Raw genomic sequence first — 13,300 nt, 5'->3', positions numbered from 1 at the left:
CATCTTAGCATAGTAGTATTTATAACCGAGTACTACTAATACGCTCCTAAGTGGGAGACCGTTTAGGTTGTGATCGGTGTGAACAGGTTTGCAATTAAATATAGCGTGGTAGTAGTAGTAATTTGGAATGTGACGAGACGCGCTCAAGATTTATTGACGGTTCTAGTTTCGAAGTGCGGCACTATTCCCGGATGGCGTAACGTCGGCACATTTTCTCGGCCGTGGTGTAGCATATGCCATGGTACTACTAGTTCTTTTTCTACTGCTGTGTACGTGCAAAAACTGGCACCGTCGGATACATATCTTACGCTTGGCGTTCGACATGAATAGCCTCGTGGCGAGCTATAGACTAGTCTTTTTTTCAGACGCGTTACACCTATCTCTCGGGACTTCTCGCACGCACCATCACTGCTCCCTAGGCCGATGCCACCCACATACAGTTGTACTCTGAGAAGAGGTGCACGCACACACTCGTCCTCTCTCACACACGCATCTGTAGCTACGAATTGTAGTGTTCTCAACCATCCGATTGGCTCTATCATAGGTTTCACGTTGCTCCTTGGCCTTGAGATTGAGATGTTTTAAACGCAGAGGCTAAGATGGAGGCGCGAGGTTTTGGTTAATGTGCGGGCCGCACACGGCACCAACACGACACGAGCTTCATCTGCTTGGTGCGCATGCAGTCGGGTGAGTTGTCCAAGTATAGACACAACCAGGCCCTCGTTGGTATCCGCGCCTCGACTTTGGCTGGTCATAGTGGAGAGTAACATAGACCAGTTACTAGTCTATGTTACTAGTACCTTCATAGTGGGTAGTGTCATATACGTAGTAGTATATGCATAGTTTTGCTCCATGGCGCAATCCATCGATACTACTACTGTACAAATGTATACTTTTTTAAAAGGCTAGAGGGCGGGGCAGTCTAGCTTGGTCCTTTTTACGAGAGGCGAGGGCCTTTGTGATTTGATGGCTCATTACTGCTGGAAGGCGGGGCCTTGTGATTTGACTGCTCGTATAAATGTGTCGACGACCTGAGGAGGAGCAAAGAACCGTGCGGTATACTCAAGTTTTCCTCTGGAGTACGACGGAGGAGCACAAAACACGGCAGCCCAGTGCCATATCCTCTACTCTCTACTCTTATTATATATTACTAGCAAGAGGCATTGTTCTATTGGCGATAAAGAATGATCTAATTTGCTAGTCATCTCATTTTTAGCATTGTTCTATTCATGCCTCGCATAGAAGGTGACACGTGCGGTGGAACACCCGAAGCAAAATAAGAAACACAGGAGAAAAATAAGGAGGATTATGACCCCAAAAAAAGAAGGAAGACGCACACACAAGTCTGGGGCGCTGCTCTCACTACATGAAGGGTTGCTGGCCGCGGAGTCGTAACTGCTTCTTCATCGCCTCCACGACCTCCATCTCCTTGCGCGTCTCCTCCGCCATCTTCATCATTGTGTCCATGACGCGGTATTTCTCGACGCGAGCCTTCATCATCTGTTCCACGGCCGCATTACGTACCTTGACAGCAGTCGGGTGCTTGATGCGGAACTTCGCCAACTCCTCCTTCTGTTCCATGACGAGGGCCTGCAACATCTTCATCGAGGAACTACTATTCTCATGCAGCTTCTTCCAGCCGGCGTTCTCCTCCTTCAGCAGGTCGAGCTCGTGGCAGAGCTTCGCGTTGTCCTCCTGAAGTTGCAGGATTTCACCGGACGCCTTCTTCTTCGAGGCAATGCTCTTCTTCAGCAGCATCACCAAGTCGGCGGTCAACTCCCCCTGCTCATTGAGCTCAGCGGGCATGTCGTCGAGGCTCTCCTTCAGCAGCTCCACCAAGCCGTGGATGAACTCCTTCTGCTTATTGAGGTGCTTATTGAGCTGATCGGGCATGCCGTCGAGGGATAACGACTCCAGTGCCGCCAGCTCGGCATGTTCGCCTCCGCGTCTAGGGCGCTCCTGGGAGCCATCGCCTGCCCGTGAGAGATCTTCCGAGGTCTCTGCGTGGCGGCGAGCCCTCTTTTTTTTTCCGTAGCCTTGGTTGCCGCTCCCTTGTTACGAGTAGTTCTTGACCTAGAGCTCTGCACACCGGCCATGGCAAGGACGGACGAAGAAGCAGGACTTATGAGGAGGAAGGTAGAGTAATTTTCGGTTAGGTACTTCCCCTTTTTATAGCCTAAGTACTAGCACTAGTACTAAAACCTGCATAGTGGGAACATGTTCAGGTTTGGTATGTACTGGTAGGTGTGAGCAGGCTTGCACTTAATTGTAGCACTAGTACTTCCGAATGCGATGGGAACAAGGTAAAGATTAATTCATGGTTTTTGGTTTCGAGGCCCGAAACGGCTCCCGGTGAGTTTAGTGGAACATAAATTTCAAGTAGACTGCACTGCTCAGATGCGTAAATATTATGTTACTGTCAAAAATTGGCACAAAATACGAAGGAGACCAATGGAAGTACTACTAGCAACCCATGATTTAACTACTCGCATGCGCGCAGTGGAGTAGTAATGTCTTTCTTCCGCCCTCACGTCCACTCAATTTGCATGCGCTGTATTAATTGACCATCAATGAAGTGAAGGACTTTACACGCGTCAAATTATCACATGGGGTGGATCTTGGTACAAAATTGCGTCCGCCCGTGTACCCGCGTGTGCGTGCGAGGGAATGAGTGCATGTGTGGCGTGCGTGCACATCTTCGCTTCGTGCATGTACCGCCAGTGCTGCTCAGGGAGGACGAGTACATTCTTCTGGAACCAGCAGCATGTCACTGTGATCAATCCACACAAGGATGTCGCGACAACGCCTCCACATGTGCCACGTGCCCACGTGGCTTCATGAACTATAAGAGAGACACTGTGTAGCGTGCCATTGTGTTTTGCACATACTCGAAGTACTACTAAGGTACACGTGCATTGCACGTGTTAGATTTTGCAACCAAATTACGAATAAATACCACATTGTAGCATGTAAGCTCTGAGTCATATATGCCTGATGTAGACCTTCGTTTAATTCTTATAGTTCATCTCATTCAAAATCAATTAGTTTTTATAAAAAACCTAGGGCCTCTTTGATTCGTAGGATTTCCAAAACGCGGGAATAGGAAGAACATGGGATTAGAGTGGAATGTTGTCTTGAATCCTACAGGATGGTATGAGTGTTTGATTGTGCATAGAAAAAACGCAGAATTCTTTCAAAGAGGTTTGAGTGGATGGGATGTTTCCAATGAAATCTAGTGCAAATGAATCATATGGAAAAATTCCTATGGTTTACAATCCTACGAATCAAACAACCAAGATAGGAAAAATTCCTAAGGATTAGAATCCTCCAAAATTCCTTCGAGAATCCTTTGAATCAAAGAAGCCCTTAATCTATTTTATGATTCATGGAATTGTGCGTTGTAAAGCATAAAGTACAAACAAAGAATGGCAATTCAACTAGAAAAAAAGTTTGGCAGTTACGATACGGAAGATTCTAGAACAAAGGAGAACCACTTTTGTTTTGAGATTTGTGCATTATGCTTAAGTTCAACCATGGAGTCTGCTAGATTGTACATGTGGCAAAATCCGGTGGGGGCTAGAAGATGGTGCGAGGGGCCGAGTGGAGGGAGACTATGAAGGAGTGCACAACTGCGAGATTGATATTTAGAGAGAGGGGGCGAGAACGTGCGTTGTTGCACGCAGTGGCGGAGCCATGAAAAATGTCCCATGAGCTAGGGGGCCAAGCATTGCTAATCCTTTACGAGGAGGGCCAATGCATCAACTTAAACCATTTTTACCAGCAATTGTCTAATGATCACATTCATATTATATTAGCCTCGATATATAGTGATGTTAGGGGGGGCAGGGCCCTTGCTGCCCCCTGTCTTGGCCATTGTGCGCGCGTCTGAGAGATGAAGCGGAAGGCATGGATGATGAGAGGGGGGCGTTGGATATATAATTAATGTGGGTGTATTAGCTATATATGTAATCCTATATAGAGAGGTATAGATTGATCGATGTGGACGTTGGAAAGAGGGCGAGACCTCACTAGATATATAGATTGATCGGTTTATGTGGAAAACTATGAAAGACCTAGCTATACACACACACACACATAGAGGAACATCGATCGTTGCGCATGCACGTCAGAGATAAAGAATGCCCGATATGATGGAGAGGGGGATGTGTGTGTGTGTGTGCCTTCATGGGAGATCGGCCTGAAGAAAAAGATTGCATGTGTGTGATGGATAATGCCGACTGGTAGTGTGTGTGCATGCATGCACGAGAGAAAGTTAGTGGTACAATTATAAAGAGAAGACCAATGTGTGGGTGTAAAAGACTAGGTGAGGTCATAATCAATGTAAAGTTGAATTCAAATATTTGAATAAGAGATCATGATGTTTGAAACCCATGCATGCATGAATATAACAGAGATCTGCATGGTGTGGTTTGGAAACGAGCATGTTGCAATGTATACACATTGAACAAGGTCAGATTGGTTTGAATTTGAGATACCGATGGCAGACATCGTTAGGCCACATTGCATCCGTGCATGGACAAACTATTCTAATTGGAGATGATGGGTGGCTTTCGCATCACATATCTATATCTATACCCCTATATATATATTATTATATTTTTTATATAGTGTGTGGATAACTTTAACTTCGAAAGATGGTCGTTGGATGAGGCCAATCCGATGGTGCAGAGCTGGCAAATTTGAGCACTACTAGCCGTTGGATATCATCTAGATTCCACCAGATTTTGCCACATGTACAATCTAGAAGACTCTATAGTTGAACTTAAGCATAATGCACAAACCTCAAAACACAAGCACTTCTTCTTTGTTCTAGAATCTTCCGTATCAGAATTGCCCAAATGTTTTTCTACATGATTTGTTTTTACTTTATGCCTTACAATGCACAATTCCATGAATCTTAAAATAGATTAGCTTTCTTATAAAAAAATAGATGATTTTGAATGAAATGAACTATAAGAATTAAACGAACATCTACATCATGCATATATGACTCAAAGCTTACATGCTATAATGTGGTATTTATTCATAATTTGGTTGCCAAATCTCATGCGTGCAATGCACGTGTACCTTACTAGTCTAAATGGTGTATGTGTGTGTGTTGTGCGTGTTAAACACATTGTACGTAGTATATCATACTAGTCTAAATTGTCTTTTTTTCTTTTGGGTACACGTTAAGCTTGTTCTCTCGAAATTTCAAGCCGCGCCTTGTTATGCCGAAATTTCAAGCTAGCGTCTCTGTCTATCGTGTTGCGAAACTCCCGCCTCTTCAACCCGCGCCTTGTTAGCCCGAAATATTTAAGATATATCTTTGTCTCGTTGTGCTCCGACAACTCCCTCCATCTCAACCCGCGCCTTGCTATTCCAAAATTATAACGCGCGCGAAAACTCCCACCTCCTGTGAAATCCCGACACGCAAAATGCCCGTGATACCCCTGAACCGAAAGAACCGCCTCAAATCGGTGGGGGTACTTTCGTAACTTACCCCACATTTCGGACAAGCGCGTCCCTAAGCCATGGTTCCCCACTCCCATCCCATCCGCCCACCCATTCGTACACCGAGGCCGGGAAAACCCGCGAAGCCCCACACCCTCCTCCGTCCGCCACCCAGCCGGAGCCTCTTCCCCAACGACGTCGTCCACAGCAACACCTCGACGTCCCTCATCCACCGTATTGGATGAGGATCCGTCGTCGATCTGGTCATCCCGCCGGTTCAGCCACCCCGTCCTCCACCTCCAAGGAGCTGCCCCGACGTTCCCCTCGTCTTTCGCGCCACCTCCATTCCCACACCGCCGTCTTCACCTACACCACCGGAAGAGCATCAGCATCACCGTTTCCTCGGATGAAGCTGCGGCCTAATCGGCGCCATCAAAGAGGTTGTACACTAATCGCCGCATTTTCTTCTTGATTCGATCTCACGGTGCTGCCGGCGCTCGGTCCCGAGCCGACACGGTGCGGCTCCATCCACCGCGGCATTGCCGGCCACTTCCTCCACGGCGTTGCTCCCTCGGCGGCGACGTCCACATCAGTAGGAGCTGCTGCTACTTTAGCTCTTGCTCGCGCTGCTGCTCTGCTCTTTCTCTCGGTCCCCTGCCTGGTCTGCTCTTGCTCTTGCTCTTGCTCGCGCTGCTGCTCTCGCTCTTGCTCTTGCTTGCGATGCTGCTCCGATTTAGCTACACTTCAGTCGACTGAATCGACTTTTGGGTCAGTCAATTTTCAGGGGGTGGGGGGCTCGCCGGAGTTAAGGAAAAACCAGCCGCAGCCGGGAGGGGGGCTCGCCGGAGAAGTACCCCACTATCTATCTTAGGATTCAGGGTGGGGGCGGTGGTCGCCGGCGGTGGTGGGGCGGTGGCGTGGGGATCATCGGAGAAAAAGCTCGGCACAGGGGGGGGCTAGAGGGATGGCCGGGGCGGCGGCGGACCGGCGGTGGGGAGTGTTTTCGGGGCGGGCGGGGCGGCTGTTTGGCCGGTGGTGGCTGGCGGCTCAGGGGGGTGGAAGTTGAAGATGAACTGCAAGCCCTTGATTTCGTATCCAACGGCTGCAAAATCGACTGACCAGAGATGAAAAAGTCAGTCGACTGACGTGTAGCCTCACCTCTAGTGCGTTCAGTTTCGATAGTAAAATTCAGTTTCGACAGCAAAATTCAGTTTTGACAGTTAAGTTCAGTTTCGACAGTTAAATTCAGTTTTGACAGTTAAGTTAAGAGATGAGCGGCTGTTGTATACATCTAGCACTTTGTGGTTATGTATTTTACGTCATCTATTGGAGATGCTATTAGAATTCCACTCAGGTTAACGTTGTCTCTCTTGTCCTGCTTCAGCCTCGGCGTTGTACAACTCACCGGAGCTGCTCCAACAACGAAACCCTCCATCACAGCGGAGCAGTGCCTCGGGCTCCATCTCTAGACGCCTAAGATCTTCTTCCCCTCCTCCGACAGCCAAGTCAGCCGGAGCATCCTCACCGGCCAACCCAATCACGCTGAGATCGACATGGCTTCGCCAAAGAGGTTGTACACTTCTGTTGGTTTGACTTAATCTCACCATACTTCTTTGCATCCTGTGATCTTCCAATTCTTGTGAACCAAACACCCAGATTGGCAGAAATCCTGTGTTTTTAAATTCTCTTTTTTGCACGTGCATTCCTATCCTATTCCTGTCTATTTCCTATCCTTGCATTGTTAGAATCCTCAAATTCAAACAAGCCCTTACATAATTACTTCTGTTACAGATATGTGTCAAAGAAAACCTTGTGTGGTTTGTCCTGCTCCTGCGGTGCTGTGTTCCACCCCAGCTCAGCTACTCCAACGACGGAAGGGTTCACTACAGCAGGGATCCGCTCTCCAGACTGTCTTTCGCCGCCTCAGATCTTCTTCCTCGCCGCCGGCAGCCACGACAACTGCATTACCATCATCAACTGAGCACATGACCTTGAGGACTACACACAAGAGAGGTCACACTCTTCCGTGTCTGCTTACGTTATGCATCGCTTAATATGATGACATGCTACTTTATCGTCGTGTTCACCTATTAGACTCTGAGTCAGGTCCAAACTTATGCTGAAACTTGAGTTTTTAAATGGTTGTGGGGTACATATTGGGGCAGCAATCAGTACTATCTGTCTACTATCTGGTTAATCTCGTGTGTCTACTATGAGTTTCATGTTGGGTGCAAACAAACATTAAAGGAGCCATTATCTGTATTTTTTAACTAAAGCTATTATGTGCCTGCTATCATTGGTTTTGGGTCTATCCACAGTTTGCTACCATCACTCTGGATTTGTGCATGCACTCCTTACATAATCTCACTATGTTTTATTCCTATGCATGTCAGTTATTGTACACAATGGAACTGAACATGTAGAGCAAAAGAGACGAGCCTTGCATGGCAATAAAATTTCATGCAGACGTCGCTCCATGGTGGGCGCAAAGGCAGCCCCCCTCCACCCATTTCAGGTCATAATCAAGAGGAAGATAACTGTTCTGAGGGGGATTCAGAAGCAGAAGACCACTCCTATTTACCCCATGAGGTCTTCGATCTAACTTGCCATGCTGATGTTGGTTATATCATGCATATGGTGCCTTGCATTGCTTACTTTATACATCAAATATGTCAACTGCTTTGTTTAGACATGCTTTGTGTGAATGCCATCTGTTTAGTTTATTCATCGTTTATGTGAATTATGCAATGCCATCTTGTTTAGCCAGGCATCATATATGTGAATTTTGCAATGCCATCCTGCTTAGCCAGTCATCTTATATGTGAATTATATCAGGCCATCCTTTTTTTCCGTTACGTATTACATTTGTCAACAATGTTAGTACATTCAACTACTCTTCGTGTGCATCAGCCATTTGACACGGTGATGGAAAATTCTGGAGTGAAAACAAGGTCTTCAGAGCAGACTATGCTATCTGACGAAGCGCATATCTCGCTAGTTACGGATAGCTCCTGAGAGGAGGATTCAGAGACAGATGACCAGTCCTATTCCCCCCCCCCCGAGGTGTATGCTCTAATTAACTTGGCAGGGTTATGTTGCTCATATCGTGCATATGGTGTCTTGCATTGCGATGTCATTTGATTAGTTTAGACATGCTTTGTGTGAATGCCACCAGTTTAGTGTCTAATTACCATATATGTGAATTATGCATTGCCATCTTGTTGCAAGACATTATATATGTGAATTATGCAATGCTATCTTGTTGCAAAGGCATTATTTATGTGAATTATGCAATGCCATGCTGTTGAGCCAATCATCATGTATGTGAATTATATCATGCTATCATTTTTTTTGTATTACGTGTTCCATTTGTCGACAACGTTTGTATATTCAACTACTCTTCCTGTGCATCAGCCATTTGAAGCGGTGATGGAAGTATCTGGAGTGAAAACAAGGTATTCAGAGCAGACAACGCTACCTGCTGAAGCAGACATCTTGCTGGATACAGAGAGCTCCTCAGAGGAGGATTCAGAGACTGATGACCGTCCTATTTCCCCCCTGAGGTCTATGCTCAAACTTGGCAGGGTTATATTACCCATGTCATGCATGTTGTCTTGCATTGCTTAGTTTTTACATCATATATGGATTGCCATCTACTTACTTGCTTACTATATAAATCATATATTTGAATTATATCATGCCATCATGTTTACATACACAACATCTATCTGAATTATGGCATGGCAACCCATTTAATAAAGACATCATATAGTTATATCATCTCATCTTGTTTAGTGTTTACAGTCATCATATTTTGAATTATGTCATTCTATCTGGGAATTATATCATGCTATCATGTTTCCATAGGCGGCATGTATGTGAATTATGGCATGCCAACCTATTTAATAAACACATTATATAGTTATATCATGTCATCCTGTTTACATAGTCATCATATTTTGAACTATGTCTTTCCATCTTTTTTAGTTAGCCATCATAATGTGAAATTGTATCATGCTATCCTGTTTGGTTAGACAACATAAATGTGAATTATTTCATGCCCTCTTTTATTCCCCACTATCCATTGCACCTGTCTATCATACAATGTATGTACATTCAATTACTTTTCTTGTTTATCAGCCATTTGAATTGGAGAGGGTGATGGCAGTATCTAAGGGAGTAACAACACGGTCTTCAGAAAAGATAGTGCTACCAGTTGATGCAGATAGAACCATGGTTGTACTTGCCCAAGAACCAGCCCCACCACACATAACCCAGACTCCCACAGATTGTACCCCTACCCAGTTGGACAGAGAACCAGCTACACCCCTTATAACCACAACCCTAGCAGATAGTAACCCAGTTCCAGTTGACACAACATCGTCTCCACCACAGAGCACCCAAACACGAGCAGTTAGTAAGGGAACTGCAGTGCCCAAAGCACGAGGACCACCACTCCGAATCCCAACTCAACGCTTAGAGAAGAAGAATTGTTCTCAGGTCAGGTTCTGTAGCTATGGTTCATACTCCTTTGCTCTTGCATCACTGTATTTACTCAGACCAACTATTTTCAAATTTGAAGGATGGAATTGAAACTCCAATGGCGCAACAGGTATGTTTTAAACTTGTTTCTTTAACTGGTTTGCTGTTGTAACTTGCTCTATATTGATTTCAGTTTCAATTGAATAAACAGTTATGTTCTCATGTCATGCACATTACAAGTGTCTCTATAGTTTCCCACACTTATATTCTGTCTATTCTGCTTTGTCTTGAACAAATATTATTTGAACTGTGTCTCTATCTTGATTGGGCAACAAAAACTAGAATGATATAGACCATAAAGTGACCATGGTACATAGATATATGTTTGTTTCATGTTGTTATCCTGTGCACTTTACTACTGAACTGATTTACCAAAATGAGTTTCATATACAACATGGTAAACCTATGATGTGTCTGCTTGTTTCTCTTTTAGAATGCGGACAAAATATTGGAGAACAGTACCCCGTTATGCAATGGTGAAGGAAGTATTGCAGATAAGGTTCAAGATAGTGAGACATCCCTGTTGGTCTCCAAGAAAGCTGATAAAAACTACCTTGACGACAGTGAGAGAACCCAGAAGTCCTGTCTTGATGTAGTGTTTGAGTTACTGGCCACTACCGCTGGCACAAGCTCTTCGAACTCGTTGCCTGAATCAGTTCATCTTCTTGAGTCTCAGCTTCAAGTTGAAAGACATTGATCAGATGTGTTGCGACAGGAAGCTGAAGGACCGAGGAAGTCCCTGCAGAATTCAGATGCATACTTTCTGGTGCAACAGCAAGCGCTGGAGGATTTAAGCGCCAAACAAGAGAAAGTTAATAAGCTTGCTAAGCATCTTGCCAGCATTATGGGTACCCAAGATATTGTTTCTTGAGATCTTCTGAAGTGGTTTCAGTTCTGGACATGTTTTGTTGCGGCGTTTATTTGCACTGGTTGCCAACTTTGACAACTAGTGTATATGATATGCTGCTTTGTTCCCTATATTTGCACTGGTGGCGAACTTTGATGCCCATTGGATGTAATATGTGTAATAGCCGTGATAGCCTAGCATAAGTTGCTTCCTTATTTATTTCCTTGTTGTCTTGTTTATTTGTTTGCTTGTAGTCAGTGTTGTTCTTTTTCCGCGGTTTGCTAGTGGCTGCAATAACCTTTTTTTAAACTAGGCCACAATAACCATGGGCTACATATTTACTGTAGTGACACTGGGCCTTCTACGGGCCGTAGAAACAATGGGCCTTCTACGGGGCGTAGAAACAATGGGCCTTATACGGGCCGTAGACACAATGGGCCTTCTATGGGTCGTATCATCAATGGGCCTTCTACGGGCTTATGATCGGTTGGCCAAACATGGGCCAATAACAGACCACATTATGGCCGTAAATGGGCTAGAGTTGAAATCGTCCGTTCATGGGCCGACCATAACGGGCCATCGTTAATCATCCGTATTTTGATGACGCTATCAAAACGGCCCAACGTATTAACGGGCCACAAACGGGCCGACTGTAACCACGGGCTGAATTTGGCCCACAAGCAGAAAATGACAGTAACGGGCCGTAAGTAAACGAATGTGGAAATGAGCCCAAGAATAAATGGGCCCCGAGAAGGCCAAAGATAACATGGGCTGGAAACGGCCCAACTGAATAATGGGCCGTTAATGGGTATAAAGTGATACACTGTTCATTACGGGCCAGTTTCACCACGGGCCGTTAATGGGCCAAGAGTTACAAAGGGCCTCATCTGGGCCGAAAGACGTCATGGGCCATACATGGGCCGGAACTTAAAACGGGCTGGAATCATATTGGACGGCCCAGATGATGCTACTGGGCCTAATTCAGAGAGGTCGTAACGGGCCCTGGGTTAGCGGGCTGTAAATGGGCTATATGCAAACAGGCCGTTAACAGGCTTTCCGCGGGCCGGCCTTTTAATAGGAATGGGCCTCTGTTGGGCCGTGCCACGTGTCGACGTATCATAGGCGCCTTCTGTCCAATGAGTGGATAACATCTGTCCCAACGGTGAGCCGACACGTGTTTCCTCCAGCCAATGATGATTTTACACGTGGAAAATCCCCATTGGTCGGGGCTGTTAGCGGGTTATCGGATCCAAAACCAGACCCGATAGCTTAACGGTGTTCCGTTACAGTGGATGCCACGTGTCGGTCACCCTTGACGAAAGCACTTCTATGACTCGCGATTTATCGTCATGGAAGTGGACACTTCCGTGATGATAATTTTGGTAATATCATGGAACACTTCTACGACAGCACAGGTATGACAATCTTGATTCTATCATAAATTTGCATTGGATGTACATGCATGACAGAAAACGTGACATACTGTGACAAACACGTATCATCACGGAAGTGTCTTTTTTTGTAGTGATAGAAGGATATTTTCAATGAAAGACCTCGTTGAAGCTGCTTATATATTGGGCATCAAGATCTATAGAGATAGATCAAGACGCTTACTTGAACTTTCACAAAGCACATACCTTGATAAAGTTTTGAAGAAGTTCAAAATGGACCAGTCAAAGAAAGGGTTCTTGCCTGTGTTACAAGGTGTGAAGTTGAGTCATACTCAATGCCCGACCACTGTAGAAGATAGAGAGAAAATGAAAGTCATTCCCTATGCCTCAGCCATAGGTTCTATCATGTATGCTATGCTGTGTACCGGACCTGATGTGCGCCTTGCTATAAGTCTAGCAGGGAGGTACCAAAGTAATCCAGTAGTGGATCACTGGACAGCGGTCAAGAACATTCTGAAGTACCTGAAAAGGACTAAGGATATGTTTCTCGTTTATGGAGGTGACAAAGAGCTCGTCGTAAATGGTTACATCGATGCTAGCTTTGACACTGATCCGGATGACTAAGCCACAAATCGGATACGTATTTATATTGAATGTTGGAGCTGTCAGTTGGTGCAGTTCCAAGCAAAGCGTCGTGGCGGGATCTACGTGTGAAGCAGAGTACATAGCTGCTTCGAAAGCAGCAAATGAAGGAGTCTGGATGAAGGAGTTCATATCCGATCTAGGTGTAATACCTAGAGCATCAAGTTCAATGAAAATCTTTTGTGATCATACTGGAGCAATTGCCTTAGCGAAGTAATCCAGATTTCACAAAAGAACCAAACACATCAAGACGCTTCAACTCCATCCGTGATCAAGTGAAGGAGGGAGACATAGAGATATGCAAAATACATATGGATCTGAATGTTGCAGACCCGTTGACTAAGCCTCTTCCACGAGTAAAACATGATCAGCACCAAGACTCCATGGGTGTTAGAATCATTACAATGTAATCTAGATTACTGAC

This window comes from Aegilops tauschii, chromosome 7 (genome assembly GCF_002575655.3).
Source record: "Aegilops tauschii subsp. strangulata cultivar AL8/78 chromosome 7, Aet v6.0, whole genome shotgun sequence".
NCBI lineage: Eukaryota > Viridiplantae > Streptophyta > Magnoliopsida > Poales > Poaceae > Aegilops > Aegilops tauschii.
Note: the sequence above shows the minus strand (reverse complement) of the source record.